Here is a 20,234-nt window from a genome sequence, read left to right as displayed (position 1 = left end):
AGGAATTAGTTGGGTATTAGAGACTGCTAACATTATTAGACAGCATTAGAGCCTTTGAAAGTCAGCCTGCACAATAATAATTTCCCTAGAATTTAAGGGCTTATTCTCCAGTTGTTCTAACTCAGCTCTATTAATATCACCGGAGTTACATTAGTTTGCCCTGACTAATATCCTTTAGTTATGCAGACGAGCAAATAAAATTACTTTAGCTGTTCTTTTAAAGTCATTCCCAAACACCATCTGAGAGGCTCCCTCGGTACAAAAAACAAACCCCAAACACAGGACCCCGACACAGCCCTGAACTGGCTGCACATTCCATATTGAGGGTCAACAGGAGTTTCACAAGGATAACCTCGGTCACTGCTTCCTCACAGCCACTTCAGAGGGAGGGGAAGAAAGGGTTTGAAAAACATTCCAGATTTCAGCCGAGTTTCTGTAGCTGTGCAGACACAGGAGTCGCTGAAATGTCCGGAGGGACAGCCCCAGCAAGCCTGTGACCTTCTATGACAAACCGGACTATGGCATTTCAGACGGGATTTAGCTGGGATTGTTAAACATGTGCCAAAAAGAGAACTGCTTCTTGGATTTTTTCAATCAAGTAGCACTATATTTGGACTGGAAACAGCCTGTGGATGAGCAGGAATAACCATTAGAAGGCAACTGAAAAGTTTCAAGCAGATACTACGGTCAAGGAAGAAACAACGCGAAGGTATCTGGGCAAGTTTCCATACTGACTGAAGCAACACTTTTCCCATGACATCAGACTCAAAACAACCAATATATTATAGTCCATATGTTGATTAAGGAAAGCCCAAGCTGTGCAGAGCCATGCACCAGCCTTCAGAACAGCGGCTGAACAAAAGCTGGATCGCTTGCAAGCCATGGGAGTTAATCAAACAAATAAAAAGCCTCAGGTTTTCAGGATAAGGCACCTGGGTCAGACTTCTCAGCACGATGAGGTTGTGAATCCTGAGGTAAGACTGAAAGCAAACTGCCTGGATCAAAGCTATGCAGTCTGACTAGATGACAAGGGCAATGAGTAAACAGTGCTTTGAATATGCAGCAGCCAAAAGGCTCAGAAAACTGTAAAGTTGGTTGCAGAAAACGTGCTCAGAGAACCTGGAGTTCTCTACCTACCTGAGGTCATATGGCATTTGCATGAGAAATTTGGACTTTGGAATGGTTCGCAGTCAGAGTTCAGAAGAGCTTTTGGCAGGTTAAGCATGTTCCCAGTAAGATGATGCTGAGGATAAACATGCAAGAGAAATATATAAATGCTGTTTTCACAAGAATAGTGCTGCTTTCTTAGAACTGCCTGTATTTTAAGGAGGGAGGCTAGAATGCAGTCCTGATGGGATGCCAATAGAATCCATCGAGAGCAGTTCGTAAATCACACAGCTCAGCAACTGAAAAGGACATGGTATGTTTTCAAATGTGAAACAAGAACAGAACCATGTTCCTCAGGAAAGAGGTACTTGTTTAGCATGTATTGATGCTGTTTACAAAAGGATTGGGAGTTTAACTCTTAGTGTAAAATGGCCTAATAACATAATAATTAGTGCATGCAACTGAATTCACTGAGATATTTTATCAAACCTTGAAATATCTGACCCATTGATCCTCTGTAATAAGGAACAGGAGGGCACCTTTGATCTTTCTCATGGAATTGAATAAGTCAAAATTAGAAAAGAGCCCTTTCAAATGAGGAAAAATTTGACTAGGAGGATAACTAGGCAAGTTGTTACATTTTAATTGTATTTTAACAAAATTATCTAAGCTCATAGGTTTAATAGTCACAACAAATCAGGTAATAAAATGCTGCATTATTGTCACTGGTAGATTAAAGTGGCAGAACATAGGTTTATAGAAGTATTAAAGGAAAAGAGCATTTCTTTTGTTTGCATAGTACTGAACACATTCACAAATCCAGCAAGAAATGCCTTGCTCCTTAGCCAGACATGCAAAAATGCAATTCACTTAATGATTTTTTTTCTATTTTAAATTATGGATATAGTTAAGAGTTGTTTTCTAGTTCTGTACATCCATTTTTATTCCTTTATACTGTTTCCCAGTGCTCCAATCCAGGAATTACTTTTTTAGTGTCAAACCTCACAGTGAAAGCTTCAGCTAAAAAGCCAATCTATGTAAACAAGTTTGGCAACCACAATTCTTCATCACTCAATTTGGGTCTCGGAAGCCATTTCCTTCAAGATAGATCCTTGTCCACAGGGATCTTTAGACAACAGTAGACTAAATTAATCCCAAGTGTTGTCAAGAAAACAGGTACTGAAATGTGCTGCTTCCAAATATCAGCAACCCTCTGGAGATGGCCGCTACAGCAAGCTGTTATCTGTCAGGAAGATCCAAGACCCTCAGCATTAGTGATGAGCTCCCACAGCTCTGTGGGCTTCACTGTACATCTGTCACAGTTATTTTGGAACACACAGTCTTTTAAAAATTGAATTTTCCTGCCAACTGAGGTGTGTTAACATCTGCCTGCTTCTGCTGTGCTGATCATCAGGGCCTAAATCCTAAGGGAGCACTTAACAGCTTTCTTCACAGATCTCTCAGTTCTGCTTTGCAGGAAGCAATGGTGGCATATTGGCCAAATTTGTTGCATGAAAAACACAAGGGTTTTGAAGAGGAAGAATTGCACATCTTTATAAGATTACCTAGATTTTAATTATCTGATTTGGTCTCTAGGTCCAGTCTGAAACCACTGGTGTAGAAATTAAGGACCTGCCATTGTTCCGTACTCACTTGCAAGTTGCTCAGGGTATAATGCACATCAGTGCTTCTTTACAACTCCAAATAAACACAAAAGGTAATAACATTGGGTGTTTAACAGCTTACCTTAGGATATAACTAACAGCAACTTGGCTTTCACTCATGACATCTATCACGTAGGTTCATGAAATTCTAGAAGGAAAAAAAAAAGGAAACTAGTGAGGCAGCCTTCCCTAATCCTTAGGAAGCCATTCCTGTGAAACTATGGAAAACAAATATGGGCAGTCTGACAATTATCAGCCACAAAAGTTATCTTTTAGCCCTTGCTCGTGATTTTAAATTGCTGTTGTACATTCCCCACAGTGTGAAGAAAGAAGAAGGGAACCCAGCCAGAACCAACTGGGAAGAAACATTCTGAACCTGGTGACAGGGACTTGTGTGCTAGACTGACAGGTCAGTCATGTTCTCAACAGTGCTACAGTTCTGGGTTTTGGTGCTTAATTCCTGATGTATGCATAAGGGATGCAAAGGTAGAAACAGACATGGTGCAGTTTAACTTGCATTTACTGCACTGCAGTGAGTACCCACTCCACAGGAAAAATCTACCTTTCTAGTCTATTGTATGATTACATTATTTGGATCTTGATTAGGGTCTGTATAAAGCGCTGATCACTATTACAAACACTTTGAACAAGCCTTCTCTGCGTTCTTATTCCAAACTCAGGCAAGTAACCTCTGCTCATTTAACAGTAAATTGTTTCAACCACAGCAAGAACCTTTTCCAGTATTAATCAGCACAGATTACCTCAGCATTTGTTTCACTGGATGCATGTAAAACATCTCTGTGACTTTCTTTTGCTTGCAGTAGTTACCCCACCAGCAATTAAAAACTTTCGGCTCCACAGATCAGTTCCATAATCTACCTAGAGATTCTGTGAAACTTACTTCAGTGCAAATGCCAGTATGATTTAATAGAAAAACCAGAGATTTTCACATTTCATCTCCTTGTATATTTTATGCACGACCGCTTTTCAGATAGAATTTATTTTAGTGTAGGAAAAGCAATTGAGTGGCAGTAAAATGTCAGGAAGCACTGGGCAAAGAAATGTCCTGCTGGGCTGAAGCAGCTGTCAAACATGTCTTCTCAAAAATCCTGAAAACCATGTTAGCTGCTACATCTCAGTTTTTGTGCACCTCAGCAGTTCTTCATTCTGGCTGGAAGCATAAGCTGCTCACAGCATTCCGAGTTTGGCCGTAGCCACGGCGTGCTGGAATTGTAACACTGTATTCTTTGGGGTCTATTCAATGCTAAACTAAGTTTCCAAATGTTTCTTGGCTCGGCAGCCATTAACTGGACCTTGAACTTCCCCTTTGTATCCAGTGGCGGGGGGCTAAACCTGCCATCTGTTTTGACAAATGTTTTCTATTGCCTCTGCATAGCTGACACAAAACGAGCCATATTAGAAGTTTAAATTCTCTTTCTGAACCATCAAGAATTCTCTAAGTCCTCAGAAATCCCATCTGAACACAGCTAATTGTAATTCTGTTTGCAAAAGATTTTAGCTTGTCATGAGCTGCAGGTCTTAATATCTTCCTAGCTCCATATCACTTGTTCTCTGAGTGTCTGCCTACTCTTCATTCCTTTGGGGCAAAAATCTTCACTGAGTGGAAAATCATAGCTGCAGGCATTCTGGGGGGGAAAAAGCCCCAAAATTAAAAAGAAGCATCCCTTCTACTTGTGTCTTCTTCACTTTTCTCCAGCCTGAACAGTCCCAGCTCTTGGCACAACCAGGAGAGTCAAAGGAGCTTGATAAGGGCTGCAAGTTATGATATTAATAAACAAAGAAGGTGTCCAGAAAAAAGTAGTAATGAAAAGCTACAGTTCTTGACTTTTAGTGAGCTTTTCTAGATTCTGTGGAAAATATGTAATAATCAGACACAATTGGTCTTGCATAAATTGTCCTACATTATGTCCTACATAAGATGTGCATTTAAAATATTTCAAATGGAGCTGAATAATTAATTGATGCTACCATTACAAGAGAATAAAGGAAAGATGAAAAAATAAGGATGCCTTGCTAAATGAGCTAAGTTTGAGCAGATGAACCATGTCAGCATGGAAAAATATTCTTATATCATTTATGTCACACATAACAAGACATCCTACCTGTGATTGCTGCCGTGTGCCACAGAGCCACTGTGCACATGAATAAATCAAATGCTATGCAAGACATCCAATTAACTTCAAAATATTTGTTTTCAGATCTGTTTCAGATAGGAAGTTTATCCACACAGATGTAGCTGTCACTTTTTACAGACTGGATTGTCACTAACAGATCGTAACTAACAAAAACCAGGAGAGCAATACTGCATATCCTTTTCACATGGAACATTTGGGTTCCTGGTCATACTGTAGGTTCAGCCATTGCATATGTGCCAGGAGTCTGTGTGAAGGGTCCTGAGAGATTCCCAGCCTTCCCCTGGCAACCACTCACCCGACCAGGGCACCACAGAGAGGTTTTGCTCTTTCCAGATGCAGCAGTGGTGTCGGTGCCATCCTGTGCCCCACAAAGCACTAACGGTTTCCAGATGTTGGCTCACAGGGTGCTGACCCAACTCTTGCACCATCAGAGTGTCACACAATGATATTATGAGAAGTTTCAGAAGCATGGGAGAATTTTACAGAATTTGGAATCTGTAGTGGCAAGAAGAGCAAAATACAATGCTGTTGTAACAGGGAACTTGTTCAGCATTACTGCCTAGGATCTTGTCCAGATCAGGCTGTGCTGCAGCACCAGAAAGGGAGCAATCTTTGAATTCACTGTGTAATTTCTAGCATTAGTTATCATTCCTGAAATGCTGTGTAATTACTTAAGTAATATCATGAGTAAGTATTAGTAGCTAGGTCTGGTAGAAAACGATACATTCATTTTATATAAAATAGTGAAACTGCATTTTCTCTTTCAATGTATTTAAACACATCAATTTCCTTTCTGAAGCAAAAAATTTTTCTATGTTTGTCTTTCCCACTTGTCTTCACTTACAAAACCACATTGAGAGAAGAGAAAAAGAATACAGGAAAATTTTAAAACTGTTCCTATCACTAATTCTTTAGTAATAATCAGATCAAAAGATAAAATTTTCTTTAGGAAAAAAAAAAAGACTGGCAAACATAAAAGTATAATCTAGAATTTGAAAATACAACAACAATAGTATTTAAAGACTTGAGACAGATTTTAAGAGGACTGATTGAAGCTTCTCCTAGCATATGTGAAAGGTTTTAGACCCTGGGAAACCTGCTATTTTCTAGAGATATCATCTCAAATATAAAGAAGAATATAAGGAGTTCTTCACTCATTCCATTTAGAAATTATTCCCTCATCTGAAAGCAGAAACAACAACTCTGTTGGTATGTATGACAATAAAAGCAGCTGCTGATTTGTGGCTGTATTTGTATTTAAAAAGGTGACCATGTAACAGCCAGTAAACAAAAAACATGAGAAGAGGAGGGAAGCCCAGTGATAGTAACTACAAAATATTTAAAGGGCAAAACTAAGAAGAAATATGATTTGATCTGTTTTAGTCCATCTGACATTTTTATATCCACATTTAACTAACAGGTCATTAATATCCACACAAATGTAAGCAAGGGAATTTTGAGCCGAGATGTCTTGTTCAAAGCAATAAAAGCTTTATTCACACTCTGCTTGTACCTCAAACATTTCATAACTTGGCAGCCCTGAACAAGTACTCTGAGAGCCGCCAGTCCAATTGCACAGAACGGAATCAGTCAGCATCTGTTCAAAAAATCCTTGCTCTGCTATGGAAAAAAGCAATTATCATTAAAGTTTTTCCCTCAGAAAAATCTGGCTACACATGAGGGGAAAAATCAAATAGCAAGCTGAGTGCAATAGGGAGTTTTAATTTTCCCTTTTTGCCTTCTAAGTAGAAGAGATTCCTTCTAGTGAAGTCCTTTTGCAGATTATAACTTCCTAAAGAGCCACAAGAGGATTTACTCATCCAAGTTCCCTTAATACAGTCCTGTCCTATCCCTAAACATTCTTAAATGCTGAGATCAGCAGATAGCAAGAACACATGTCAGAAGAGACGTGTTCTTTTTCATTCAGAGGAAGATAACAGGGAACACTTTTTCAAGTTAGCTATTTGCAATTTGTCAGAAAGTCTCAGCTTCCCACTTCAAACAATGGTTTCTGCAGCTGAATTTCTTTGTGCAGACTGTGCTTCATAGAAAACAGAATACAGCAGAAAATAAGGAGGATTAAAATATTAGAGCAGTATTTTTACCAGCATAGTATTTTTAATAATTTTTTCCATTTTCTTGCCAAATCAAAGGGGAAAACTTGTTTCTGTGATGACCATATTTTAAAAAGAAAACCAAACAGAATCCCAAACAGAATGATGTTTTCCCAACCCTAAATCAATTTGTAAGGAATATTTCTATAAGCTTTGCATTTAGGCATGACTAAAGTTGTGATTCTCACAGTACTCATAAGACTAAAAATGTCAGTGTTCCAAATATATGCAATGATTAAATCTTCAAGAATGGCTTCACTGACTTTGAGGTCTCCAGCTCTGATTTTCACAGCTTTTTATTCTAAAACCAGCACTATGGAGCTGGTGCTGGAGTGAGTCTCATTTTGAACTGGGCTGAAACTAGTTAAGGTTTCTTTTCTTTTTTTCCCATGCTAAGGGAAGGATCCTACAGTACCTAAATATCATGTCATTTTATGGCCTGTTGGGAGAGTCACAGTGTTTTCAGTGGAAGCAACAATTTTAATGCAGCAATTTTTAAAAATTAAAGATTATTCCTGAGGGTCTTTAGCACAATATGCAAATGTCTTTGTTAGTATAAAACACACTGTGTGTACACAGAATTACTGTAATACAGAGTTGGATCACCAACAATTCAAAGAAAAGGATGCACAAAGAAGAAGCTGATAGGAGACACAGGCCTGGTTAGGAAAGCCTGACTGAATCAACAACATGACTAATGGTGTGAATCTCAGAGGAGAACACATTTTTGAGAAGTGCCACTTTAAAGGTGACTGATGAGAGCAGGAAAACTGATGACTTCCTTTGTCAAAAACATCTCTGAATGCCCATGCAAGCAGAGAGCATTTTCAGGATATATGAAAATCAGATTGTTTTCTGGGCTGGCATCAGTCACTGTCCGTGGATCAGGCTGTGGGTTGTGCGTGCCCTTGGTGAGCTCATCTTTCCACAACTCCAAAATATGTTTTGTGATATTGTGGCCATAGACATCCAGTTCAGCAAATATTATTCAAGGTCAAACACTTTGAAACAATGTGGAGACAGCCACAGCTATCAGAAAAGTCAGGGTTTAATTACAGACTGCTCACATAATTGATATCCACATCAGATTATTTTGGGTCCATGACTTCCCTTAACATTTCTGTAAGGAATGTGCTCTGTTTAACAAACTTAACTCATAATCATTGATTTCAGTTTTGCTTGCAACCCCTCTTGAAAGTTTGACTGCACTACCACTTGTACATGCATTTTCTCTCTGTTAAATGCTAAATTAAACTGATTTGCTTCAGACAATTCCTGAGGCTAAATTTCTGCAAGGCTCTGGGCTTTCCCTGTGTTAAAAATTAATGGCCTCACCTACTTAAAATCTAAAGTGGCTTTTAGTCACAGGAATGTGCCAATGTTATCACTTAAATAATCTCTTCTCATAGCATTTACCTTCTGGTGTGTAATACGTATGACACATCACCTATCTTCTAATTTATTAGCCTAAATATAACAAGCTTTCCCATCTTTTCTTATGCTGTCAGATGAGCTGGTAGATTCCATCAAGCTATCTTTAATATTTCATTTTTAAGTTTTTCTACCATTTTCAGTTTCCTGCCAGGTATCTAGAATGAGTTTTGTAGGTAAAGTCTGTGGCAGGACTTTTTGTCTGTGGCACATGGCAGAGTATAAAAAGATCACCAGTCCCAGTCAGGAAGAAACAAGACAGCACTCAGACTTCAGGATCTAAGTGAATTCAGAGTAATATCAATAAGTCAAAGGTGAAAATAAAGTCATCTCTTTTCTTTACAGAATTTATCAAGTCTTATCCTGAAAATTGTTGCCCCTCAGTTCTCTTGCTGTTCTTTGAGACATGTTCCTGCAGGAGAATATTTTGTACCAACTGATGAGCTCATGTTGAGAGCAGCCCTCAACAAAATTTCCAGATGGCATATGAATTATAACCTTCTATCATGGACTTAACAAGCCGTGGGCTGCTGGTAGTTGTCACTTCCAGGTTTCAGTGCTGTTTATATGCCACTAATAAAACCTGCTGTTCTTCTTAATAGCAAAGCAGAAAATTTTAATTTTTAAGGGATACACTTGGCACCCTATTTTCCTTCTCCCTCCTATTACATTCCTGCTATGACTCTTTCCTGTGCTTTTCAAACATAATCAGCAATAGGTCAAATCTTAATATTTTATTGAGATTTTCTTCATACCCTTTTCAAGCAAAATTCTTTGAGGGAAGAACTACACGCCAAAACCATTCTGCTGTATCTGTTCATTACTGAGAAAAGAATTTTTTCCTTTCATGGTTATTATTGTGAGGCAAATTCAGAGTCCCTTGTGAATAATATGTAAAGAGAATGTGCACAATATGAAAATGCATTTAATGTTTTATTATATTTTAGCTGCCTGTTAGGTATCTCACCCCAGCCAGCAATTTATAATCATGTGCAAGAGGCAGCTTCCTGAATTTTACATAGTTCAGAAATAGCAAAGCAGAAACAACATGGTGAGGGCAATTACTTTTAAATAATATTAGAGCAGAGCTTAGTGGATCAGTGCAGCATCTGCAAAGTTCTGCACATTAAGAACTGCAAAGCCTCCAGACGAGGCTCTGAAGAACATGAGCCACATGAATTCAGCCTGTTAATTGCAAAGCTTTTATTAAATTAGTTGTCAGATAATTGTAAAGCAGACATTGGAGTTGGGTTTTCCAGAGTTGCTTCAGAAAGTTCAGGGTATATAAAATAAACTCTGCTTGAGTGAGCAGAAACAAGGCCCTGGTGTCAGCAGTCTCAGCCCAGGACTCCTGTGCTTCCCCACAGAGTTAATGGGAGCACTCAGCACCTCTGGCTGGCAGGAATGTGCTGCCTCCCATCCTCAGACCTGTCCCTACGGATGAGGAGGGCCCCAAATGCAGGCAGTGTGTGCCAAGAGAGGTGAGGGTGCTGAAAGGCACCCCTGGAAGGTGAGGATGTGCAGATCTCCCATCAGCAGCATTCAGGACAACAGGCCAAGGTCATCCTTCACAACCACAAGGCTGCCTGGCCAGCCCATCTATGGATGGGATCTCCAAGGAAGTCACTTTAACCTCAAGGCCACACGTACAGCTGTAAAACATCCACATGGCCTGGAGGGAAGGCTCCCTCCCTCAGCCTTAAAGGCATTTCCCAGCACAAAGTGCAGCTGGTTGGGGTTTGTGCTGGGAACAATTTGGGAGTTACAGTTTGAAAAGCCTTCACTTTTTATAGCTATTTGAAAAGTAAATGCAATTGGAACTCACCGCAGAGAGATCAGCTAACCCAGCAGTGTGGTTTGCACACTTCCTCTCGACACACATCAAAGGCAAACCCAAACAAAAAGGCTTTTCTTTGCACTTATAATTGGCACTGGGCAGAGGCCTGTTCTCTTCTGCAGGCCCCTGAAAGAAAAGCAACCTGAGAATGCAAGCTGGAGGCAGACAATTCAAAAGAAGCCGTGCACCCCAGCAGATACACAGATGCCTGGCGTGGCAGTGACCCCTCAAACTGATGAGAAAGTAGAGGGGAGAGGCACATTCAGAGCAGGTGACATCAGCACAGCCTGGCAGGTCCAGGAGGGACAGTGCCACTTTGTCACCAAAAGCATCCCTCTAACAGCCAGCTATGCTCAAGCCTTGGTCTCCTCACCTACATGTAGGAAAAAAGAAATCCAGGCTCCAGGACAGATTGTACACCATGGACTTGGATCCCTCAGTTCCAAGAGGCTCTTTAGGCTCCAACTTCATATTAAACCTTTTTCTCAGAATGTTAGTCATATTTAAAAGCTAAATACTGCATGAACGCAGATGAGATTCCAACATGCTACAGCCTTCATGCAAAGTTGAAATAAAATCCCAGTAAAGCTAATTTTGAGACTGTCTCCCTCTCAGTTTCTGGGAGTAACTCCTGCTTTGCCTGTAGAAATCTCTTCTCTGACTTCATGCACTAATACAATTGGAACTATATGTATGTTGCATATTAAGATGCATGCACAGTACATTCCTTTAATCACACATAAGCTTCCTGAACTGTACTATTTTTCATCTCTTTTTTGAGTAAATAATACAGAAAAAAAAAAAAAAAAAAAAAAAAAAAAAAAAAAAAAAAAAAAGCTGTGTTCTTCCAGTGTTTTGGAATGTGTATTTTGGGGTAAGAAAGTATTATGTTGGATTTACTGTACTTTGGTACTTCTGTCTCAGTTACTCAGGATCAGACCCAAATTCCCCCAGCCAGGGGGAGGGTGGGAATCCCAGTAACCCGGGGTTACATGGCACAAATGATATTGAATTTACAGTTGGCTATAATCAAACAAATCCTACCATCAGTAAGACAAGAAATCACTGAAGGATACTAACCAAATTCTGTATTTTCTGTGAATTAAATCAGTCATCCTGACTTTGTTTCCATACACTGGCAGATGTTATATGCCTACTGAATTGGTATTATTTGCTTTAAGTTACAACATTTGGTTCTTAAGGGTATTTTGGAGCAACTGCATTCAGAACAGCACAGTGTAAGTTTTGGAGTATTTTCCATAAGGTTAATGATTTTAGTCAGAATTTAATTCCTACAGGAATGGTGTTACTTCATTTAAGAGGAACATCTCTGCAGCAGCTCTTCTGGCAGAGACAGCTCCTTCAGGAATCTCTTGTTTCCATACATATTGAGTCAGCTTCTCTCAGGGGTCAGTCCTGCAAACTCTTTTTGGGCCTGGGGAAAGCAGTGTTCTCTTTCTTTTCGACAGAAAATTAGATAACTATAACCCATTTCCTGACGTTTTTTGATAATTTAACTCCTTCCTTTTACATACTGATTTTTTCTCACATATTTTTGCTGTGAACAGGCTGTGAAATATTTTCTGCCTTCAACACACATCACAGGATAAGACTTGTCCTTAGGAGAAGGAATTTTCAGACTTTCACATCCTATTCAAACCCCTCAGATTTTCATGCAAGTAGCTTTAGCAACTACTCTGATAACACCAAACTTCCTGAAAAACATACCAGCCAATAGAGAGAGGTTCCCCAAAACTCTCATTCATTGACCCTAAAATTATCATTTCTCTCACTCTCTCAGATGTTTGAATCCCTACATAATCCAAATTGCACAGAGCAAAAGTAATCCTGTGCTCAGAGGAAAGCAGAGCTGAAAGGTCAAACAAATCTCAAACTATGCTGCCTCAAGCCTTTCTGCTTCCAAAGGAGTGGCTAATGACTTGTTCTTTGGGAAGACTGGAAAGAGCTCAAATATGAAGGCATGATTAAGAGAAGAAAAATCTTCCACACCAATTACAGTTTCCACGCTTTTGGCCAGAATCCATAACCCAGCTTCCAGGGGCAGCCCAGTGACTTTTCAGCTGCCTTATGCTCCACAGGGTCAAAAGGATAGATGCATGCTATCAGCTTGCTATTTTATAAGCTGGAAAACAGAGAAATTGGATGGCAGGCTGCCTCGGAAATTCTTTTGGAACATAATTGGCACTAAAAGTTTTCCCAGAAGAAAATGATTCAGGTTTCAAAATTTTCTGAGATTGAGGACTGCACACAAGCTATGCTTCTCTCCAGCTCATCATCACTATGTCTCCAGTGCCATCACAGCTTCAAAAAACCTTCAAAACACAGGAAATTAGAATTAAGTAACAAATTCCAGTACTTTTTAAAGCACCATGCCCTGCATGCTCTCATTTGGCAGCCTGCAGCTTTCCAGAATTTGTTAGCATGCTCTTCTCTCTGCATTTGTCTGCTGCCTTTTTGGCTGGCACAGCCAGAATTGCTCACATCCATCCCAACAGCATCCAAGGAGTTCTCCAAAGTGAGAGCTTGTGCATTTACTGATAGTTGCCCAATGATGAGAGTTTCAGATCCTGACCATGCCCTAAGTGCCAGGTGAGTGAGAAACGCGTGAATATGTGGCGAGAGCATGAGAATTTTAGTGAACAAAGATACACAGTGACAAGGCATTTTACTGCAATACTCAGAGCTGCAGGAATAAATGCAGAAATTTGAGAAGGAACCATCAGGATCACTGTTACAATTAGGTGCCATCCATCTTTCAGGTTTTGTCACCAATTCAGTGGATAAAAACCACAGTTCTCATGATTCTCCTTTGTGCTTCTGTAGGTTTTTTGCTTTACCTCCACATTACTTGACCCCAGGAGCAGTTCAAGGGTGAGGCAGGAGGAAGGGGTGCAGAAAGTATTCTAATGGTTCCAGCTGGAAGAACAGCCCCTCTGAGAAAACATCCATGTAGCTGCTGTAATTTGCATTAGATAACATCTTGTTCCACAAAACTCAGTGAAATGATCCCATTTCATTGATGTGATAAAAAGTAAATGGAATCACCCCTGCCTTTTTCTGCATGGATCATGAACAATAAGAAATTGGGCCAGTGTTTGAGGTTTGACAAGCACTTGCTGGTTTTTCCCTCACTGGCTTTATACAGCTGTGACCAGCAGCACATTAGGGAAGAGTGGAGCCAGTATAGATATTTCCAGTTCACCAGCAGTAATTAGATCTGTGAGCATGAATATAAATCTAAAGACTTGACACTCAAATGGCTGCTTCTGGGCATATTTCTATTTACTGTCTCAAGAGCCTTCTTTAATCTCTTCTAAAACTGTGTATCTCACTCAGATTAAACCCTGGGACAAATTCCTTGTCTTTCCACTTCACACCCATGGAAATGATTTAGCTGCATTACACAGCAGTTCCAAGGACATGATCCACAGATATCAGAAATGGCAAGAATTTACCTAAGTAGCAAACACCAGCACAGCCAAGGTCACACAGACCTTTAACTTAAGTGGCTGCCTTCACTTTTCCCCTTCAAGCAGACAACCAAATACACAGTTTGCCTTAACAGAATTGAAGACACAAGTGGAATTTCCTTTTGGATTTCCTTATTTCCTCACAAAAGCACTAATAGATTATTTCTCAATTACATTCTGTATTTTGGCATAGTTTAACAGAGTGGGAGGACAACAAACTTGGGTTCTGTGAGGAAGGAATACAGCAGGCAACGATCAGAACATGGATGTGACTGCAGCCCTTTGCCTTTTTTTTCAAAGCAGAAGTTTGTCAGAAATAGCTGGGAAATGGATAGTGAGAGGATGAACAGCCTGCAGGAAGACTCATAAGCAGGATAAACAACATAATGGAGTCAATAGCCAGCATGTTCTGCTATTTCTTTATCCATATTAACATTCCAGTATTGATTACCCATAGCATACAGCACATTTTACAGAGTAGCTCCAGGAGTCCTCACATCACAAACATACCCCTGACATAGTCCTGAATAAAAAGGACAATTTTTCTATTTCTATTATTTTATTATATATTATATATATATATTCTATATAAAGGACAATATTTCTATTTCTATTCCTACAAAACAGCAGCAGTGGACCAAAACAAAGCTGAAGAAAATAAAGCCTTCTATAATATATTTTAAAATTGTTTTTGAAACAAGGAATGTTAATACATTAATCATAAGTTAAACTTCAAGTAAAAATACCATCAAGGAGTGTTGGAAGCTCTAACATCTAATATTTTAAGTAAAAGGCAAAAGGAAACTTTAAAGTTTAAGTTGGAATACAAATTTGCTTTGTGACTTGGGGCCATGTCTTGTCTCCTTTGTGCCTCTATGAGCCCAGTTGGAAAGTGTAATAATAAATTAAGAAACACAAAAACAAAAAGCAGGCCTGCAATGAGATCCAGATGCTCCATTAAACTGCTGTTCTCCTTAAACACCTTCCAAACCATAGCTAAATAGAAATAAGCTTGACAGCTGGATTTTAGGCATGCCTGTGAAACCATGGAACAGTCTTAATCTGTTTTCCAACAATTAGAAGCTGCCATGCGTCTTCAGGAACTGGAACCACATCAGTTTCTTCTATCCATAACAAGGTAATTAGAACAGAACTACAGGGATGCCACCTCAAGATTAAAGGATCACACACTACATGATTGTCTGTTTGTACAGTAACTTATTGTGTGGTTTACCTTGGCCAGGCAACGAGCACGCTGAGACTGCTGCGTGTTCCATGAAATTCAATCTTTCCACTGTTACCATGTCTTTTCCTGCCTTTTTAATTCCCTGTCCTTTCTGAACTTTCTATGGGGTTTTCTCATCTTTACCTGTTTAGATCACACCATTTTGGCAAAGGCAGGGTGCTGTTATATACTTACAAAATGGTGACTGGAGTTGTACCTGGGCATACAAGAAATTATGCTCAAGTGTCATTATCTTAAGATGTTTTAGTCAGAGCTTTAGCTAAATATACTTTGGCAGCACAAAAAAATCAGCAGAAAATGGGAGAAAACTGTAAGACTGCCATGTAACTAAAGACTGATACCATCACAGACACAGAAGAAATTAAACTTGCATTAGTGGCTGCAACACCACTGCCTCGTGTCTGTGGTGTTTGGCTTTGCTGCAGCAACTTCTTCCCAGTATCGTTTTTGTAGGAGGCATTTGCAGCACAACCAAACACTAGATTCCTGCAGAACATTTGTCAGTTCTGCTGGCTCAGAATGCCCTGCTAGGATCTGTGAAGAACACGACATGAGGCTCCTTCAGAAGCAGTTTTCTCTCAAATGTTAAGGACATGCCTGTGAAACCCTGAGCGCTGTTGAAGAAATATTCCACAACTAATGAAAGTGCTCAGTTTAAGTGTGACACCTACAGAAGAATGTCTTCCTGCAAATGGATAAAGGGTTCCCAGAGCATCCCATAAAATGAGGAATTCCTAATGCTGACCTTACTGCAACTTGGGAGAAGGGCAGATGAGCTCTGCTGGTGTTCTTGAATGTTATTTTCTTGCCTCAATAGAAAAAAACCCCAAAAACTAGTGAATAACTTTACCCCTTTTCTCTGAAAAAGTTACAGCCTCAGCATAGGCCAGAAGCAAATATGACTCAGAACTCATTCTTCAATTATCACCATCTCTCTTCTAGGTGAGCACAGTGCTCCACATGCTCTTATTTCTTATTGCTGGTAACAGGATACACTGGTTCCAGGAGATTTCAAGCTCAGCATAACTGCACATGATAATTGCCATTTTCTTTAAAACGTCCATCACCACTTCAGAAGATTATCAGGCTCACAGCTGAAATAACAGAATGCAGTTGCTTCCCAAAGGACACGGAGAGTGTTAAAACATGACATTGCTAAGTGGCAAATGACAAAAGACAACCAGGGGAATGGAAACTGGTTCACACCACTGGAATGAAAAAACTGCAGCCACTGCCAGCGTGCCGAGATCCTTCAGAGGCCCTGAGGCATGTGCGCCATAGGAATATGGCTTCATCCATGCAATTCCCGGGAGCAGGGGACGGTCCTGCCGCGTCCCCAGGCGCAGCGCCACGGCTCATTGCCACCTGGTGGCTGAGAATGTTCAATACAGCCCACCTCGACTCCTGGGCTTTGCAGCGTTTCAGGAGGGTATTTCTAAGTTTACTCCCTCTTACAGATCAGGGCCTTGCCATGGTATTGCATGGGAATGCATTAAACACCCACAGCAGCTGGATTTCTGTTTACTAGAAATGTCTAAGATAGCAGGTTGCTAAAGTGATTCCCTGCTTCCAAAGCAATGTGAAAACAGTGTAAGTTTCCAGCTAGGAATGACGTGCAGCTAAGCACAGCCACCTGAACTGGGACTTGCACCTCAGCAGTTGCCTCATGCTTGCATTTTCTCACTGAAAAATGTTATAGATTGTTCAAAATAAGGTCACAGGAGAGAGACTCACATTTACTGAGAGACTTTCATCTCTGCTCTGCATATGGCTCACTAACTTTAAATTAAAGTGAAAGAATAAAATTGATGCAGGCGAAAAACGAGCCCCATTTTTATCATAGCCTGAATCCTGACCCTTAGAATACAATACAGTTTTCTTACAGCATCCTAAAAATTACTACATACCCTTTTGCATCTGTATTTCTCAAGCTGGCCTACCCCTAACCCACTCCATCCAAAACTGGGCAGCTGGATTATTGTGGCCTGACAATTGCCAGTTCAGATGCCAAAAAAATGCCCTTTAAAAGACAAAGCCAGATGTGAATACTAAATTGTGCAAGTGTCCAAGTGAAAATAGTAAAATCATAGGCTTGACCTTGCTCCACCCATTCATTTTGGGCAGAACTTGCCTAGAAAAGTTAATGGGTTTGACCTCAGTTTCAAGGGATGTAGCTATATGATGTGCAGCAGAGCCTTTGATGTCAGTAAAGTTATGCCTGATTTACCCCAGCCTAGCCAAAGTTAGAATCTAGCCTGGGGGTAAAAACATCTTTTAAATTAGCCAGGCTAGTCCTCCCCCGTGCAGGTTTGCAGCTGCACCACCACAGTGGCTGTTCTCCTTTTTCTGTGACTTTGAGTATTTCATTGTTTCCTCCTGATCACAGTGCAGGAGAGATGCTCAGGGTCATAGTTATCATGGGACAGTGAAGGGAGCTTTTCTTACAGATTTTTCATATGATCCCCTTTTCCTGCATTCTCTTGCAAGTGTTTACTTGGAAGTAAACTTACTTCTCTTCAGCTGAGCAGAACCAGGAAAACCCACTGGGTGGGACAACCTACACTTTCTCCAAGTCTGGAAAGTCAGTGAGTAGCTCTGAAGTAAAAAAAATATGAGAGATGAAGATACAGGTTGTATTTACTTTGGTGATCTTGAAAATCTGGATTCTCCTGCCAGCCAGAGGAATTAATGCAAGCCTAACTATTCAGGGAAGGAATAGATTAGTGACAGAAGGGGTGATGAAGTAGGAGTAGAAAAACCCCCTAGATCAAGTGAAAAGAAAGCAAGTTCATTATTGTTTTTGACTGCCAAAATACCTTCCTCTACCTGCCCCTGCTGATAATTTATTAAATTACATCCCACAGTGTTTTTTCTCCCTGTGGAACCACGCAGAGCATTTACTTGCCTTTGCCTTGAAACCCCAGCTCAGTGCAGGAAAGCTGAGTGTGCTGAAAAAGGCTTTCAGGCACACACTGGCAGATGCACAATTGTTGGTCACAGCACTTGGGGCCCAGCTCTGGTCCCAAAGCCTTTTGAAGGCTGCCTGGGAGCTGAACTGAGTGGCTGCACTGAGCACATTTCCCTGGGGCTCAACAGAGAGACACTGGACAGGCTGGGAAACCTCAAGTCAGACACCAAGAATATGACTGCAAAAGGCCATGAGCATCCTGTTCTAATGTCGACATTAGCCCTGCCTGGAGCAGAGGAATGGGACTAAATCACTTCCTGAAATCCCTTCCAATATAAATATTCAGAGATATTACCAACATCTTAAAATTTCACATTTTTTTAAGCATTAGTTAAACACAAATAGCGGAACGGAACCTCTCCAGAAATAAGCTGTGCACTATTAATAAGCATATTGTAATAAAAACTTTAAGTGAGCCTTAAGTGACCATTAAACACATAATAATGCACTTTCCTAGAGACAGCAATGAAATTGAACACTAAACACCACAGGCAGAACAAAATCATTTAGCAAAGATGCCTTGAAAGTTCATTATTAAAATAGAAACAAAGGACATTTGTTCTCTCTACATGGGGTGCCATACAAAGACCTCATTCCCACATTTCTGCTAGACACTGGTTTAGCTGAAATTACCTCTGTGTTTAGGAGAGCAGAGGTATGTATAAAGCTTCTTAGAAGTTGCAGGAGAGATCTTTGCCTAATAGAGAATATTGTAGTATGCTTACATGCTTTGTTTGCAGCTTTTCCAGTTAGCAGCACAAAACACCGGCTAGACAATGAGGAAGTAATACCATAAAGAATATTGTTTTCTGGCCAGGTAGACAAAGTTCCTTTTGTGATACCATAACCTTGATTTGTTTGCTTTATCACTGCTTGTGTGCTCTGCAGCTCTGTGTTGTCAGACTTTTCCAATGACTGGTGTGACTTACAGCATTCCTGCTGTAAGCACAGATTCATGGATGAAGCCTGCTTTAGGAAGTGGAAAAGTCTATCATCAGTTTTCTCAATTTATGTTGCTTTGTTTCATGCCCAACACAGGCCAGTCAGTAAACAACTGCTTCCAAAGATGGGCAGACACCTGAGGGTGGGAATGGACTATACTATTTATCTTAATCAGACAAAACTCATCTGTCTCAGCCAGAAAGGCCAGTATTTCTGTGACAGAGGTTTCAGACATACACCCCATCCCAACCAACCAAAAGTTCCTGCTGAAACTGAGCTACATACAATCAAAGAACAATTTTCAATTTGATCAGCAGATGCATCAAGCTTTTTCCCCCGCATGGTGTCTCGCCTATAGCTCTACACCAAAAGTGAGGTGATGTACCTTGCACTTCCAACCTCTTGGTCTTCTTTCTATAGTATAAGTCCAACTAGCCTTAACCCAATAAATAAATATTTCCAGCCTTGCTGCCGTCTCTGTGTCCCACCCAAGTGCAATGACATCACAGCGACAGCTCCTGGCACTCTGAGATGATGGGAAAGTATAAACAGTGCTCCATCTGCAGTTCATTTGCTCTCCCTGTGAAAAAGGGACCAAAACAAGCTCTTGACTGATGGTTGGTTTCCATAGTTTGGTGGCAACAGCTCTGCAAATGAACTATTTCAGGCAGGAGCTGGTGGCAGTTATTTGATAAAACACAGCAGTGCTGATAATACATGAGGGTTTTTTTAATGTGGACTTTGTAAATGATAGGATTCAAGGACAAACTTGTCAGGTCAAATCTGCCCCAGGTGCTGAATGTGTAAAAGCTGAGAGGTAGAGATTACTGCAGGGAAGATTAATGGTACTATTAACATGACTCTGTGGAGCTACATAGCTCTGCTCAGAGAAAAAGTTTGGGTTGCAGGCATAGTAAATGAAGTCTGGGTATGCTCTAGGCATATTTTTGTTCCCTTCTGTGTACAGATGTTTTATTTCAGAGTTATTCAAATACACTCAAGCTGTATATGTGAACTTTAAAAATTACCACATTTTAAAAATTCTTTTAGCTAATGAATCAGTTACAATGTAAAATCAGCAGAGGTTTGCATCAAAATATCTTCTATTGAACATTATCCAGCTAACCTGTACTGAAAGTGCAAAATACAGCAATATGTACAGCTACTCCCTGTAACAGAACATGTCTTCCATGCTGCTGCAATGCAATCACTGTGTGATATTTTCAATTATTATAATTTCAAATGGGAGCTCTGATTCTCTTCAGGAACACCATTCTA

General features: G+C 40.2%; 1 protein-coding gene across 2 annotated transcripts in view; it reads left to right on the top strand.

The window, feature by feature from the left end:
* Window positions 1-364: 364 nt before the first annotated feature.
* PDE5A (phosphodiesterase 5A) overlaps window positions 365-20,234 on the top strand; it is a 105,726-nt gene continuing 85,856 nt past the window's right edge. For both annotated transcript variants that reach the window (XM_063157034.1, XM_063157033.1), the window contains exons 1-2: window positions 365-974; window positions 3,091-3,180. The gene's annotated coding sequence lies outside the window, so the exon portion shown is untranslated. The remainder of the gene's footprint in view (window positions 975-3,090; window positions 3,181-20,234) is intronic.

This window comes from Melospiza melodia, chromosome 5 (assembly GCF_035770615.1).
Source record: "Melospiza melodia melodia isolate bMelMel2 chromosome 5, bMelMel2.pri, whole genome shotgun sequence".
Lineage (NCBI taxonomy): Eukaryota > Metazoa > Chordata > Aves > Passeriformes > Passerellidae > Melospiza > Melospiza melodia.
The sequence above is the reverse complement of the archived record's forward strand: the minus strand, read 5'-3'. Positions and strand labels throughout refer to the sequence as shown.